Source organism: Phalangium opilio, unplaced genomic scaffold (assembly GCF_054372755.1).
Source record: "Phalangium opilio isolate 3A_F unplaced genomic scaffold, DU_Popi_V2 ptg000037l_1, whole genome shotgun sequence".
NCBI lineage: Eukaryota > Metazoa > Arthropoda > Arachnida > Opiliones > Phalangiidae > Phalangium > Phalangium opilio.
In genome coordinates, this window is record NW_028324160.1 from 7,443,077 (window position 1) to 7,460,773 (window position 17,697).

The 17,697-nt window shown below is 37.7% G+C and overlaps 1 long non-coding RNA gene across 5 annotated transcripts; it reads left to right on the forward strand.

The window, feature by feature from the left end:
- Positions 1-16,027: 16,027 nt before the first annotated feature.
- On the forward strand, positions 16,028-17,257 carry LOC149684087 (uncharacterized). 5 transcript variants are annotated; one of them, XR_016384185.1, is made up of 4 exons: positions 16,028-16,132; positions 16,267-16,352; positions 16,443-16,706; positions 16,995-17,257. It is a non-coding gene; the product is annotated as an uncharacterized LOC149684087 (long non-coding RNA). The 5 variants fall into 5 exon arrangements; XR_016384182.1 differs by having other exon boundaries at positions 16,267-16,706; XR_016384184.1 differs by having other exon boundaries at positions 16,040-16,173; positions 16,267-16,706.
- The last annotated feature ends 440 nt before the right edge of the window (positions 17,258-17,697 follow it).

Here is a 17,697-nt window from a genome sequence, read left to right on the forward strand (position 1 = left end):
TTACCAGTTAGCTTCTGAACTGGGTTGTTGTATATGTTGATTGTCAGCCGGACGAATATTATCAAAAAACGGTCTGGGAAAATTTTGATTTCAATTGGTCTTGGGAATGCAGCTTTGTTTTGCGGTCTGTTATTGTTGAAATGCTAAGATGGAGATTTGAATGTGCTTGAAGGTTAGCCTTCAGTGAAATGATTTTTTTATAACTGACTATTTGCGATTACAACTTCGTGGGTAAATATTCGAGGATAAAAAATACTGATTGGCGTCTATGTGGATTGGAGGAAAAACTAGACTAATGAAGGTATAATGGTCAGAAAATGTATGCCTTGGACTTAAGTGAGATAGCTAACCTTTTGCGATATAGATTTTCTAAATTTCTGTAAGCCTTGAACTCGGTACAGAAATTGGAAGCACTTATGATCTTATTTCTGCTGAATCGTTTCTTTTTTCTGATGAAACCTATCTCTTTCCTGCTGAAACGTTTCTTATTTTGTACTGAATCGCTTCTTACTTTGAGCCGAAACGTATCTTATTTCTGCTGAAACGTATCTTATTTCTGCTGAAACGTATCTTATTTCTGCTGAAACGTATCTTATTTCTGCTGAAACGTATCTTATTTCTGCTGAAACGTATCTTATTTCTGCCGAGTCGTTTCTATTTTCTGCCGAGTCGTTTCTGTTTTTTAGTCCTGCTGAAACTTCCCATGTTAATGTTAAAGCTCTTCATTTCATATTACTGTTAAAAGATCTCATATTTTTGTTCAAAGTCTATTATTATAAAAACTTTTCTTATTTCTCTTCAAAGTCTATTTTTATCCAAACTTTTTCTATTTCTGTTGAAACTTTCATAATTTTTTTAACTTTTCCCACTTCGGTACAATCATTTCTAATTCATGTTCAAAATTTTACTATTTCTGTATAAACCTCTCATATTTTTGTACAAAATTTTCCTTATTAAAGTGCAAATTATTGCAATGATTGTTAAGAAGTTTGTTGCTATTGCTCAAACCTTTCTTGTTATTGTACAAAAATATCCTACTACTACTCAAAATTTGGTATTATGCTCCAACTTCTATTATTATTGTTCCAACGTTTGCTATTTCTTCTTAATTTTATTATTATAGCTCGAACTTTTACAATTTGAAATGTTTCTTAATTACTGTTCGAACCGTTCTCATTTCTTCTGAAAGATTTCTTATTTCTGACCAAACTTTTGTAATTTCTTGACTTTTCACACTGATGTTGAAATATATCTTATATCTGTACTTTTCATATTACTGTTCAAACTTTTGTCATTTCTGAACTTTTCATATTGCTGTTCTAACGTTTTATATCACTGTTCAAACTTTTCATATTTTTATTCAAACGTTTCATATTATGGCTCAAATGTTTCATATTATTGTTCAAACTTTTCATATTTATGTCAAATCATTCCTATTAATCAAACGTTGTCTATTTTTGTTCCAAGTCTATTTATTGCTGTTCATTTTTTGAACATAAGACTATACAATATTAATTCGTTAAAATCGTATAACCATCTTAATTCAAAAATCAAATTAAATTTACATACCATCAAATGCGGTTACTTTTGATTCAGAAATTTCATAAGCCCTCGTTCCCGTTAAAAGGCCTTAAGATAGAAGTTCCCGATTGTACTCCAAAAAAGAGCAAACTAGTTCCCATTTTATTTCAAAAGTAAAGAAGCTATCGACAAACCGTTACCTCGACAATTTTTGTGAAACCTTAGCTTGTTCCCAATATAAAATTGAGAATTGGACTTGGTTCAGTTAATTAGTTAAAATTAATTTATTAACTATAATAAATGGAGACTCAGTTCCCATTTAATTTCGTTTCCAGTGAACCAATTTTCAAAACTAAAATTTAAAATTACCTAGTCTAAATACATTCGTTTCTTGCAACAAAAACTATAGAGTTATATTTATTTCTTAATTATTTATTCGCGGAAAACCACTTTTTGGTGATGAAATAATCGGTGACACCATGGTCGCTGTTTTATATTTTGGTTTAGGGATATTTCTTGGGGCGTGGACTTGAGTTACATTTCATATCTCTAAGGAATCAAAATGCATAAATTATCATACATTATAATTTTAAAATCCAAAATGTAATTTACATTTTTCATGACATTAAAATTTTAAAATCCCATAATTTATTTTCATGATTACGCTAAGCCTAAATTTGAGTTATCTCGTTCGTATGACGTTCGTTTAACTAGTCGATTCCGTATCATTCCGGAGGTCTCCTCTGGCGTTGAGGTCCGAGTGCAGGAACGGCTTCGAGAGGCTCAACGGGTGTGCAATGCGCCGGAAGACGGTCTTTGAGTGTGTTTTCCCATAGTAAGTAATCGTCGTCCGGCACAGCTATGGGCTTAGATACGTCCTCGGTTCGACGGATCCTCATTTGGTTCTGATGACAGCGAATTTCTGCAGGGTCAGTTGCTATGACATACATCATTTGACCTACGTGTGCGGTGACGACTCCGTGGAGCAACCTATTTCCTCTTCCGTTGTTGTGAACATAGACGGAGTCCCCTATTTCATATAACGGCTCGTGTCGGGGTTTGGCGTCTTTGGCAAAGATCACTGGATGGCATAAATCTAAGTGTGTCGTGATCTGTCTTCCGTGCATTAATTCTGCTGGTGACTTTCCGGAACTGGTGGGTGCCCGACGATACTGTATTAAAATGCGTGCGATTCGTTCGTCCAGGGAACCAAATTGACCAGCTATTTTTCTAAGGTTATCTTAAACCGTCCGTACCCCACTCTCCGCTTGACCGTTGGAGGCCGGGTGATAAGGGGCAGTTGTGGTGTGTTGAATGCCGTTGCTTCTTGTGAAATCCGCAAATTCTTGGCTGGTAAAGCAAGTTGCGTTATCGGTCACAAGCAACCTGATTATGCCAAAACGGCATACAAGCTCACGCATGCGAGATATGACTGCTTGTGATGTTTGGTGATTCGTTGGAAAGACTTCCATCCACTTTGTGTGACTGTCGACGACTATCAGTAGGTACTTGTCATCGATGGGACCGGCAAAATCGGCATGGACCCGACACCAAGGCGCGTTTGTTTCTGGCCCTGGGTGGAACGTCTTATTTGGGGATGCGGCATGTTCGTTACAGGTACCGCACTTAAGAGATACTTCTTCTATATCGTAGTCGATTCCAGGCCACCAAAGTCGCACTTATGAGATACTTCTTCTATATTGTTGTCGATTCCAGGCCACCAAAGTCGCGAACAGTCGATGGCTTTCATGCGGACAGTGCCAATGTGAATAGGGTGGAGTTCGTCAAGCATCTTTCGTCGGTATGACTCAGGAATTACCACGCGGTTGCTCATCAGGCATAGCCCATTAAAGTTTGATATGTCGCTGCGTCTGCGAAAGTATGGTAAAAGGCCGAGAGGAAAATTATCTTGATTTGGCCAACCCAGTCGCAGGAATTTCCCCAGTGATTGCAAAGTGTCGTCTTGATTAGTCGCTGCGTCAAGTTGTTTTGCCGTGATGGGAGTGTTGTTTTCCAGTTCTCGTACAACGAACACATACTCCGCAGGTACAGGTACTTCGGTATTGGTGATAGGCAAAGGTAGCCGACTCATTGCGTCTGCGTTTGCGTTGGCCGTGCCTTTCCGAGACTTCAGGGTGTACGAATAAGCTCCAAGAAGTAATGCCCATCGCTGGATACGAGCCGCGGCCGTTGGCGGGACTGATTTGTTGTCTGCCATCAGCGTGACCAAGGGTTGGTGGTCCGTGTATAAAGTGAAGTGAGTGCAATACAAGTTATCGTTGAATTTCTTCACCACAAAGATAATGGCCAAGGCTTCCTTGTCGAGCTGAGGATAATTTTTTCAGCATGAGACAGGGTCCGTGAAGCGAAGGCAATTGGTCTTTCGTGGCCGTCCATCTGGTGCGAAGGAACAGCTCCAATACCGACCGGCGAAGCGTCGCAGGCAAGAGTTATTGGCTTTTTAGGGTCATAATGTACGAGTAGGTTAGACGTCTTAAAAGCATTCTTGGCTTCCTGAAAGGCTGCGTGCTGTTTAGGTCCCCACGTTCATAGGGTGTTTTTATGGAGAAGATCATAAAGAGGAGCAAGCCTCATGGCGTTGTTAGGCAAGAATCGTGCGTTATAATTTACCAAGCCGAGAAACGAGCGTATGGTCTCTATATTATCCGGCGTCGGTGCGTTCATTATTGCAAGTATCTTCTGCTCCTGGGGATGTATCTCCTCTCCGTCCAGCCTGTGGCCCAAGAATTCAATGACTGGCTGTAGAAATTTACATTTTTCTCTTCGTAGCTTCAGACCATACTCTTTGAATTTGGCAAGAACGGTATCCATGATAGACAAATAATCTTGGCGGGAGGAGCCGCCAACTAGAGTGTCGTCCTGGAACGGTGTGACTTGGTTGACCTCTGATAATATTACTTCCATAATACGCTGGAAGATGGCTGATGCCGAGGCGACGCCAAAGTGTAAACGGTTGAACTTGAATAGACCGAGAGGTGTGTTTATCACCGTATACATCTTTGAGTCTTCATCGAGCTCTATTTGATTGTAGGCCTCCCTTAGGTCTAGTTTTGAAAAGAATTTACTCCCAGTCAGCTTGGCAAAAATGTCTCCGGGTCTTGGTAGCGGGTGTTTATCGATGTTCATTGAGGGTTTAAAGTTGTTTTGTAGTCAGCACAGATGCGAATTCCACCCTGGGGTTTCTGTACAATCACAAAAGGAGTGGCAAAATCGGAGTAGTTTACTCTTGTGATTATGCCCTCTTTCTCCATCCGGCGGATCTCTGCGGAGACGGCCTCTTGTCTGGCGTAAGGGATCGTTCGTGCCTTGCAGAACTTCGGTGTAAATTGATCCTTAAGGTGGAGTTTCGCCGTAAAGCCTTTTACAGTACCCAGTCCAGGCGTGAAAAGTTCAGCATAATTGTCGATAGGGCGCCTAGGTCTGAATCGTGTTGACTGATGATCCGGTTACAAGGCGCATTGTGGTTCTCAAATGTTGGCAAAATATCAAGTGCGAAGTATAACCACTGGTGACCGCAGAGATTGTCCCTTTTACGACCAATAGCGGTAAACTAGCTTGCCGACCTCGGAATCCGACTGTTACCCTTGTTTGACCCACTATGTCTATGGCATCTCCGGTATACGATTCTAGTTTCCGGGAAAACTGGCTCATGGCGTGTTGGTTTCCGATTTTGTCATAGCCTCTCATCGTCATCATGGTAAAGCCTGAGCCCTTGTCTATCTCGAACGTGACTGGTGTACCATTGACCCCCAGAGTGACGATATCAGGTGGGGATACGGCTTCGTCTGATGAACTCGGAACGTTGGTGACGGTGTGTATTTCCGACGAATCCTCTGTAGAGGGTTCAGTAGGTGTTGCGCACCGTAAATGGTATGTTTCCGCGGAGTACTCATCGTATTCATCGTGAGCGGTATCGCTGGTGTCGTTTTTCACGGTATTGACGTGATGTGAGCGATATGGTTTCCGCGGTAATGGTCGCACGGGAAGTGGATCATCCGGATTCAAACAGGCCTTGGTAATATGACCTTGAAGGTTGCAGCGCAATCAAGTCGCGTCTATGTTTGGACAGGCGGGCCCCTTATGATTAGGACTTGAACAGCGAAGGCTGGTTGAAAATGGGTTTAGGTTTTCTTTGAACCTGATTTTCTTCACGTGAATTTTAATGCTGTCGCGCTTGGTGTCTATGCGACGAATGTAGGACATAATCCCCCTGGACATAATCCCCCCATTTGAGAAGAAAAGGACATAATCCCCTCAGGTAGGAGACAAAATCCCCCGGACAATTTCCCCCCGAATGGATGCCGAAGACAAAATACCCCCAGCCCCAGGACAAATTCCCCCCAAACTGTGTTCTTCGGAAGAAAATAAATGTAAAAAATAATATTTTGGAAAAGGCGTACCATTGTTACAATATTTCCAAAATATTACGAACCGAACCCAACCTAACCTAACCTAACCCAACCCAACCTAACCTAACCTAACCTAACCAAACCAAACCTAACCTAACCTAACCTAACCTAACCTAACCAAACCTAACCTAACCTAACCGGGGATTATGACCGGGGAATTTTGTCTAGAGCGTAGGGGGATTTTGACTAGAGAGTAGGGGGATTTTGTCTACAGAGTGGGGGGATTTTGTCTACAGAGTGGGGGGATTTTGTCTACAGAGTGGGGGGATTTTGTCTACAGAGTGGGGGGATTTTGTCTTGATAGTGGGGGGATTTTGTACTCTTAACTTGGATGGGGGGAAAATGACCGGGGGATTTTGTCTTGAGAGAGGGGGGATTTTGTACGTTTTTAAAAATGGGGGGATTATGACCGGGGGTCTTTTGTCTTCTGGGTATTTAGTCCGTATACCCTATGCGACGGTTTCGGTTGACGATGTTCGCTATCGTTCCGCGGCTTTTGTTTTCCGGAGTAGGGAGTTTTCGCCTAAATCCGATGAACTTCGTAACTCGTTCCACTATTTGCTTCTTCAGCTTTCATCTCGCGTCCGTCGCCATTTGTTGTGTTCTTGTGTAATAAATGAACCAACAGATTTAACTAAAACTAACAGTTTATGGTTTGAATATTCGAGACAGTATTCGCGTACAATAGTTGTGTTCGGGCCGAGGAGTGGTACTGGAATGCCTATCGACCCGAGGGGTAATCTCAAGGTTGACTCGGTTGGTGGGAGATAACGATAGATATCTAGTAGATGTAAAATAGAATACATTGTTTTTCTTATCAGGTTGCCTATTAAAACATTTGGTCTATTTGTTTTATGTACGTAACAATGAAAAGACATAGGGTTTGAAGTTGTAGGATCTCCCCCTCCCCCCTTAATTAGAAGAAGTTCAGGTAACAAAATTCGTAGGCATACAAAGTGGTATGTTACCTTTCAACCGAATTCCCAATGGACCGAAATCCCATTCGACCGAATATCCCGCAATGATTTTACATTTCTAGCCCAATGGCTATATTCCCGATGGACCGAAATCCCAATCGTCCGAATATGCCCCTAAAAATACATTAATATAACTTGAAACACTATAGCCGTCAGCGATTCGGTGGTGTAGTGGATACGATGTTGGACTGCGAAGCGAATCTCCGAAAGGTATGTTAATAATATTAAAGTAAATGTTTCTTGATACTAATTAAAACGATCACTTTCATTCCTTTCAAGGCAAGAGATATTTAGAATTAATAGCCAAATTGTGCTTAAAATGAAGTATAGTCTTAATGGTAGTTCCATCAATGTCTCTAAGTTTTAAATTAAAATTTTAATATTTTGGTAGGTTAGGTTCGGTTCGGTTAGCTTTGGTTTGGTTTGTTTAGGTTAGGTTAGGTTCGCCGTAAGTAAACCGTAGTTAAAATAAGTGCCGTAATATATTTTCAACTCACATTTATTTCAACAAAAATAAGTTGTGAAAATAAAAATATATTTAATGCAAAACCACACAGTATGTCTTCAATAGAATTTCGGTCCAATGGGACTAAATTATAAATAAAAACGCACCTGTTGGCTACGTTCGGTCGAATGGGACACCACAGAAAGACCGTGCTGTCGAATGGGAATTCGGTTCAATGGGATCAAAGAGGAGTCGTTTCAAGATAAGTGGCATTGTTCGGCCCTATTTCCAATATTGAAACCCCTTACCACCCAAGCCTAATGGGTCCGCGCAAAGAAATATTCATTCACTGGTCGTAAAAGCTATTGCCGTCTCTGTATGTTCAGCTTTCATACATGCTTTTGCTATGCATAGTTTTCAGACTAGGAGGATTGATACTATTTACATGGTGGTACAGTCGCCGCAATTAAAAACTTTCTCTCTCGCGACGTCTTGTTTCAATCATAAGCCGCAAATTATTGATCTTATACAATGGGTATAAAAAAACGTATCTTATATTGTTGTTTCAATAAATTTTTTACTAAGCGTTTTTTTTTCACTCTCCACTTTCCATTTCCAACTGCTAAATAGGGGGTTTTGAATGATTGGGATGATTTTAAAGAGAAGGTGAACAGTTGAGCATAGCTCGTCCGAATTACCGAATGACATTCCAGTAAAGGGAGAGTGATGTTAATTGCAATTTTCTGAATACACGTCCCCCACGGAATCAATGCCTTGAGCCATATTTTTATGGATAGAGATCCCCTTTAATGTTGCACAAATATATAATCAACAATTGTGGAATGAAACTTAAAATCTTCCTCCGGTGAAGATATGGCCACGGGTGCGACATTCTGTTCCACTATGGTTCGCAAATGCCAGGGGGTGGAGAAAGATTTCTATCTAGATTAGTGGGCGATTCTTGATGTCAGTTTCAACATAAGTCTGCACGAACGTTTGGTTGAAAACGGCGCATTTCGGAGAGAACCATCTAGAAATTCAATGGCCAACCAATTCCCTCAATATGTCACCCATTGAAAACCGCTTGGTGGAGGAAATACAGGTTCACTGAAAAGGAGAATACCCACATTCAAAGCATAACATGGGTCACAAAGTGGTGCCTACATTTGAGGAAGTGGTTGTGTTCATTGTATTCAACTAATTGGGATTCGCCATAACGAAGATGACGAACCTTTCTCAAAAAACACTTTATTTACAATGCGAAATTAGCATTATACTAAAGTTCCACTAGTCTTAGCAGTGTATCCGATGGCAAATTATGGTCTTTTTGAGAATCAATGGAATCTGCTGAGCTGCACGAAGTATTAAATCCTTGAAGGTTAAGTAAGGACGCAATGTAGAGTGTGTATATATTTTATTGAGAACTACCCAACCAACATAACAAGTTAAATAAAGAATAAAGACACTTTGCTAATTACTATCGAACATTTATTCTTAATTATGAACATGGTTAGGATAAATACATTTATGCGTTTTCATTTTTAATTTCATTATGCGATTAATATTTGACCATCTTACCGTTGGCGTTTACAACCTGTTGCATTCTCTGCGGCATTGATGAAAACAGATTGTTTATATAATCGGGGCGCTCACCAACCTCTTCCCATGCGGCCTGGATGATGGTGAAAAGTTCGTCCTTATCATTGGGAATTATATTGTTCTGGGATACAATCCTTTTCATAATCGCCCAGACGTTTTCGATTGGAGGTAAGTCGGGTGAATTTCTTGGCCAGTTCATTACATCTATTTCCGGATGATTCTCATTCAAATACGCCATGGTTGCACGTGACTTGTGTATACTCGAATTATCTTGTTAAAATATAAATTTACCGTCCGGAAAATGATTGTCTACGACATGAGGGAAAAACGTATGTTCCAATACATCAATATATTTATCGGAATTAAGGTGCCCTTCTATTCGCGCTAAGGTGCCAATTCCATGTTTTGAAATATAACCCCACAATGGCACAGAAAACCGTCCGCTCTTCTGGATTGAATGAATGTTAGCCGCATCATATCGGGTCCATTTCTCTCTCCACACTCTTACGTGATGGTCCGTAGATGAACAAAATGTTGATTCGTCGCTGATGACAACTTCATTCCATTCGTTCCTCCAGTGAAGGTGAGCGCGCGCAAATTCTAGGCGTTCTTGTTCGTGCTCTGGTTTGAGATATGGCTTCTCCGCGGCGATACGACTGATAGCCCAACGTCACGTAATCGGTTTCTAATCGTTGTTTCCGACGCTTCCAATTCCATGATGGGTTTTACAGATCGAACAGTGCTATAGGATTATTCACAACAAGAGCAGCAATAACGTCGTCTTCTTCTTCAGTGGTAACGCGTGGAGTTCCCGGTCTTGGTTTGTCTGTCAATCGCCCATTTTCACCATAAGCGGCTAGCCATGACCTCACGGTTGGCTTTGAACGCCCAGAATATAAATATATTCTAACACATATTTGTTCTATTTTATTCTGGGAAATTTTGCAGGTCCTTGGGAAAACCGCTCATTTTTAACAATTTCTTGTAGTTCGTTTTTTGATGCCATTTATTTTAGATCTCAATGAATTGTAACATTGAAACATTTGATTTCTGACTTTTAAGGTTTTTGTAATGTTTCTGAAATTTTTAGAGTTTTCCGCTATATCTTTGAAAAATGAGTGCCTCGCTTCAAACCTCATGCATGATATAGGGAAAAGTGGCCCAAATTTTCTGATAAAATTAGGGTATTGAATCAAATAGTGACATTTTGGTGTTAAACTTTCTGCACCATATCTTTCCACAATTATTTCGAGAAAATCGGCAATCATTATTTCTTATTCGTCTATTCGTTGTAGAGCTCGGCATTTTCGATCAATTATCCACTTTATTTTATCTTTATCCATACACGAAAATTATCCACAGAACTTACATGTTAAATCGTATTATAATCCACAAATTTTTTTATAAATAATCTATTATCCACAAATTCGTGGATAATTAATCGAAAATGCCGAGCTCTAATTCGTTGCAAGGGAATTTTTTCACAAATAAAATGTCGCAAATATCACGTTATTTCATGTAAACTTTCCAATCTTCTGTGCATACGTTAACGAAGTCGTGTAGCACTAATGGAAAAAGTCTGAAGAGACAAAATTTCACGCTAGCCGAACCTTTTAAGCTATCACTTTTACATTTTGAGAGCAGGTTTTCATTTTCAGATTCTTTTAAGGCATCTTTCACAACAAGATTTAGTGTGTGAGCAAAATATGAAAGGTGTTTTCATTCAGACATTCTTACAGCTTTAACAATGTTGCGTCCACCATCAGACAGGTAGCTTTTTGTTAATTTTGAAAGACAAGAATATCGACTCCATATAACCAAGGATGTTCTCCGCAGTATGACTCTCGCTAAACGGGTGGCAGGCATGGGTCAATTATTTCAGGGAAAATTCTCTATTAATGAAGTGACAGGTTAATGACATATAGCTGTCCAATTGGCTTGATATCCAAAAGTCGGTGGTGAAACTCGGACTGTGGACTCCACAGATTGCATCATTAACACGTTGAATTTATTCTAGGTCCTTCTTGTCACTAGCCTGTACTTCATTATAGAGTTCTGTTGTGATTCTTTTGTAAAATGTTGTTCGACACGGAGGTGTTTATCCAGGTTCGCAAGCATGGAGCAGTCTTTGAAATCCAACATTTTCTACAATCGTATACGGCCGGAGATCAACTACCATTATATATACAATTGACTTTGTTATTTCTTAGGCTTTAGAATTATCATTCTTAAATTCAGTCTTCTTTTCAAAGAGTTCAGAGATATGAGTTTCTCCAAGGATAGGAACCTTTTCCTCCACTTTACGTTTTTTTGTAATATTTTGGCTTGTATTATGTTGTATGCTTCCACAAGCTTTGATTTCAGATGATTTATCATTGAAGTTGTAGAACCACAGATTTTCTTTATATTAGTGGCACAGTCATTTATTAAACAAATTGATGGATTAGAATCCTTTTCGTCAAAATAGTCCCACACGCTACTTCTCTTGGCATTTTGCTTCGTCGTGAGAGGGTTAACATATCCTTCGAGGATCGAATTTGATTGACTCGACTCTTCGTCGGTAACTCGGACTCCAAATTCATCCAGTAACTCGTTATTTCTATTGCTAGCCATAGTTTTAGTATTACCTTAGTCCTAACTATTACTATAACGTAAAAAACGCGGCTTGCCCAAGCCCAACGCCAATATACACTCCAGGCTTCCAGCTGCTGCAATGTTGCAGTTGTGGAATCTACAGAATTTTACCGCGCAGTTGCAGTTGTGGAATTCACCGTATTTCAATGCTATGTGCCCTCTAGTGGCTGGAATTATTACTAAACGCCATGTCAGAGTTACTCGACGAATACTAGATGGCCAACTCAGTCATTCGAATCGAATACTCGATTCGAAATTTTCGAATATTATTAGATCTTTCGAATACTCTCACAGTCCTATTAATTATAAGAAAAATTTTGAAAGTCAGTTTACTATGAACACTTCTCTTCCTACCTGACCCTTTTAAATAGCTTGATTTGGTCATTTTCACTCACTTAGGCCTCTTTTTGCTTAAAGTATCATTTAATTTATAGTCACTTTTTCAAGTAAATCTAAATGTTTGTCTGTGTGAACCCTTCAGTATTTGTTTAGATCTGGGTGCGATGTAACGCTCATTTAAAGAGTCTTAACTCTTACGTTCTGAATGAAATAAAATTATTCACCTTCTAAGTATAATAATTTATGAGTCCTGTAAAATCCTATAATTTGATTAATCTGGTCGTGTATAATGTTATAATTTTGCGAAGAGATTCATATTTTTGGTATTGAAAACTCTCTAAAAGAGTTGAGGCCCTGCATTGCAGTTAAGAGGAGTGAGCCATGTGTGTGCGACAAAACTTAATCAAGAGCGGGGACAATCCGCATTGCTATAAAATATGAAAGGGAAAAGTAGTAACCTTCGTGATGCTTTCATACTTTTTGAAAGCTCGACACTCAAGAAGGGGCCCTAATTTTCGGGCTGTGGGCGGGTCCAAGAAACGTCGTTACGCCACTGAATCAAGCGTGGATACTATATGAACTATGCTTTAAAAGGGATTGTGACGGCGAGAGTCAAGCAAAACGGTATTAGGCCTTGCCAAAAGTTGACTGAGCTATAGTGAGCCTTCGTCAGATTATCACATATCAATGATATAAGAAATTGACCCTCGGATATCCTGTGACGAGGAGATGGTTATAAAGTAACTAACGGTCGATTTTGGAGGTAGATACTGTCTAGTGACACTTAAAGTAACGATTTAATCTTATAAACAGACTACCATCATAAGCCCATATCGTAAATTAACCGCTGTTTTTATCAACGCTTAACTCAATGAATCTTTAATATCAACATCAAAAATTATCTACTGAAAGAGATATCTACTTATATTCCAATCAAATTTCTCGCAACATTTCAAATTAACGAATAGAAATGTGCAAATGAAGTTCAAACCGATTAATTGGGAAAATTGCTATATTGGTCACTGTTACCGATCACAGATAGATTTGTGTCATTCAGTAGTGTTTATTATGCTTGTGAAATGGTAAGCGAAATCTGTGATTAAAGTTTACAAGTTGCGATACCAAAATAAACCTCTCCGAGCCGAGACGAATTTAATTTTCAAACACAGGTCCGCAAGCCAATGAGACAAACCGGAAATACATAGTTCTAATCGGCGACATATTGTCATGATCATTTGGTTTAAAGCGTTTAATAATTTCCTGCGTATCCTCAATAATATCTATCACTTAAATGTGTATTTAACTTTCAGCTCACTCTGAACCGTCAAGACCTCCTACAAGAGGACATGAAATAAGGTCAATTATGGTTAAGATCTAGGTTATCGTATCTCATAGACCCAGTCGTTTCAACACGTATGGAGAGATGAAGTATTATCATCCTTATTATTTAATGAAGCTAAAAGTTACGTTTACACTATATATAAATGTAGTAAAGATGAATTAAAAAGTAAACACCAAATTTTAAATGTTAATATCAAAATATGTTCTTGGAATATTGAGATGAAACAGAGCTTTATAGCTACACAACTACTAAAAGAATCGTAATGCCGAAAAATATTTAAGTATTTCCATTTAATATTCTGCAAAAAGAAAATGTTATCGTTTTGTAAGAGATCTTTTTATCCTATTCGCTTTATATTAACTTTGATATGCGTGTAGTGTTTCGATTCAGATGCAATCTTCATTACTCGTTCTATATAAACTCTCACTTGTGTCAGTACATAGAAATAAGTTTATCTTAAATAATTAATTAAATATAAATGATATTAATTATTTTAATCGCCAGTAAATAACTTTAAAAATAGTTAAATCGTTTAAAATAAAGTTGTTCCTATTATCTTTCTAAACTTTGCTAATATTGACGTTTAAAGTGAAGGGTACCCCTCTTGCCCGCTTTCGTCAAATTTTGGGGTATATATACGATTCGTTTCCATTATAATAATAGATAAAAACGCATTCGCGTGAACCGATGGTGGAAGCCCTACCATTGGGAGGCTAGACGTTTCTCGTAACCCTAGCCGATCGCCGCGTACATCTTAAGCCTAACGACGATGATGGAGTAGAAGCCAATGTTACAGATTGGTGTCTATGTGGTATAGACGAAAGACGAAGAACAGAAGATGGTGGTGCTTGGAAGCTAGCAAGTACAGACTAGTGTCCATGTGGAGTGGACGAAAACCAAAGGTGGTGGTGTTGGAACTCAAGTAGAATAGCCAGTGGAGACATACACAATTTTCCAAATTTCCGTGAACTGTCAATGCAGTCCGGAAATTGGGAACACGTTTGCTCCGATTTGTAAACTGCGAACGCGGTCACGTGGGGTCTGACAGACACACCCACACAGACAGACAGACACGGCCGGTGTAATACCTCTCCGAATATCTAAATTTGACCAAAATTAACAAAATATTCTCTTCATGATTAAAAATCTTGTTTGAAGCAGCAAGCCATCTAATCCTTATTTACCTTCTTTTGAAAAAAAAGTAGGTTGATACCTCTTTCAGTAGATGATTGATTGATATTTCAGTTTCATTGAGTTTAAAAAAATATTGGTTCCACCATTTGTTAATTTACGATATTGACCAATCGACAATCATAAATTTTATTAACTAAGTTACAAAAAACCGGTTCAAAATCATTTTAGTTTTGAAACGCGTTAAATTCTAATATTAAACATATGTACTAGTTAATTCCTCGTAGGTAATTAATTTATTGCCTTAGTGAAATTAATGCCGAATTTTATATACACAAAATAAATAATACTTCTAAAATGTAAATGTGTGCATTATCTCCCAATTAATAAAAAATATCCACCTATTTTTTGTTCAAATTAATTTCCCACTTAATATTAATTAGGCCTAATAAGCTTAAACTATCAAATTAAGAGGTTTCTTAATTTTACAAAATTATTACAATCTAACATTCAAAAATCCAAGGCTTTTATATTAAGCGCCGCTGCAAAAGAATTGACCAATAAACACTAAGTAAAATTACATAATGAAAGAGGAAGTGACGAAGGTTTGGCGGGAGATCCAAATGTCGATTTGGATTTGGTTAGCGAATACGGTTTTAAGCGCCCTGTCCAAATGGAACCGATCCAAACGTTTAGATTTGGATCCTTGTCCAAATTATTAAGATTTTTAGAGAATAGAGTCCCTGATATTTTCTAACAAAAAATTCACGAATTTAATATTTTAACATTGATTATTTTGCTCTAAAAACAATTTTAAACTAGCTTATATTATTAAAAATTCAAGCTCTTAAAAATATTTTAGCCTAAAAACAGTATTAATAAAATTTAAAAATTTTAGCATGGTACTTACAGATGTGGTTTGTTCAAGTTTTTTGACGGTTATGATTTTTTTTTAAAATGACGCTTTACAGTGCTGCCAATAATTCGTTTTCAGGCTCAGCGCTAGCTAGGTTAGCGGTGGCCTTTAGAACTTTCGTAACCGACCAATCAAAATTGTTTTCGCTGCTTTGCATTACATTTTTCGTTTTTTGGATAAAAACGCTCGTAAAACTAAACTATTAATTTAATTCTACAGGGCCGGTAGGCCCTTGTAGATATTACTTGATACCCTTCCGTAATGTTAAAGAAAAAGTCACACCTTTTAGGGTTAGCGTCCCATAGAAAAAGCAATAAAAATTTTTCAGTTTTTTAAGGCAATTGTGACAAGCCACACTGAAAAACTACGGCCAAGTTAGTTTTCGGAATACTTCTAAATTAACAAGCACTTATTAAATGGGAGACTTACCTGTTTCGATTTTTAATTTATGAAGTCAAAGTATTGTACTTTAACTAATTAACAAAGTACATCAAAAAATTAATTTTCGGTCAGAAATCAGTCTAACCTTATAGCGCGCTTAAACCTATTTCTTCATTTCGTTCTCGTTGACAACTAGAAGGGCCTAGGTTTGTGGGTGCTAACAAGTTACGTTGATAAATTGCAATTGTTGGCTTTCTTGCTGATTGTCTCAATTTCTTATCAGTAGACGCTAACAAATTACCTTGGTATTTCATCCGAGCTTGAGCACCTTTATATGTATTTTCTAATTAACTGTAGCACCCTTAATAAGAAATAGGTCGTTATCAGGTCGAATTTTCGTCTAGAAAAGTAATTCAGGTAAATAATTACAGTTAACAGAGGTTTTTATATCATTTAAAGTAAGTTTTTGAACGTTCTTTACGGCCAAGGCTTAAGTTGTATTTTAGTTTGTCTATGTAATATAGTATTTATATAGTCTTTCCCCTTTCAAGATAAAAAAAGCTCATTTCCAGCTCTGTATTCCAAAAATACGCAGTCTGCTTCGTTTCCTGCTACAAACAAATATATGAGGACTGAGGTATACAGGGTTTCATTATTTGTTAATCTCACCAAAATGCTACTAATTGTGAAGGTGTGTGATATATTTCCTTAAACTAAACCAATGTAGAGGAATTTCCATGTTTACATCAGCACAGATTCTCTCAACGTAACCACGTTGGAAACGGAGGGTTACGTATGAGGTATACTGGGTTTCATTATTTGTTAATGGTTTAGAAATCAACGGTAGTGTTTTCACCCTGTGAAGAATTCAACTTCAAAATATTACAGGAAAGATCACAAAATGTTCAATGTGTTTTCCTACGGCAGTTAAAAGAGTGGTGTATAGGTTACTGGTTAGCGCAGTTCACTCAACATTCTCATTTGAGGACAGGTATGCGCGGTTTCATTATTTGTTAATCTCACTAAAATGCTACTAATTGTGAAGGTGTGTGATATAATTCCTTAAAACTAAACCAATGTAGAGGACCAGATTATTAATTAAAACAATTTTGGTCCTATTGAATCAGTCATACTGTGATGTTACGTTATCATTTTATAAACTATTTGTTACCAACAGTGGATTGTTTAATTCATAAGTAACTGTTTTGCTGGTTAATCCAGGAGGACAGTGTCGTTATATAATTTAATTAGTCAAATAATTTTCATGTTTACATCACAGATTCTCTCAACGTAACCACGTTAGAAACGGAGGGTTACGTTGTTTGCTATTTCCACAGTCCACGTTGCCGTTTGTTTATTGGTTTAAATTGCTATGAATTGTATAGGTATTTGATTTAATTACTGGTATTCAAGCTAAACTATAGAATAACATCATTCATTAACATATTGTATAGATAATCTTTACCACAAACCTAGCACAGGATATGATAAAAATTTAACGCAATGTGTTGGAAATAATAAAAAACTCCTCTAAACATTAGAGTTAAGGTGAATTATTTATTAAAAGTCATTTTATAAGCTTAATGAGCACTGACGACAAGTTAATTTCAACGTAATTAAGTGTAATTAACGTGAAATTAAACCCCGAATGTACATTTTTTTTTGGATGAAAACTCAGATAACTCTTAAATGATGTCCTTGATTAAGATTGTATCTAACCAAGCCGTTGGTAAAGCCCCATGTTTTCTCTTTCACACTTAAGCTAATTTAAATTATCTCGAAAGCACCTTAATAGGCGCGAAATTCAAAAGTTTAGGGTAAAATGAGAATCGAAAACTCCACTAAAAATTGCAATTAAGGTGATGCATACATTTTTAAACTCATTTTATAACCTAAATGTACACTGCCAAAACACAATCCTACTTTAATTTTAACTCAATTTAATATAATTAACGTGAAATTAAACCAAAATATATAAAATA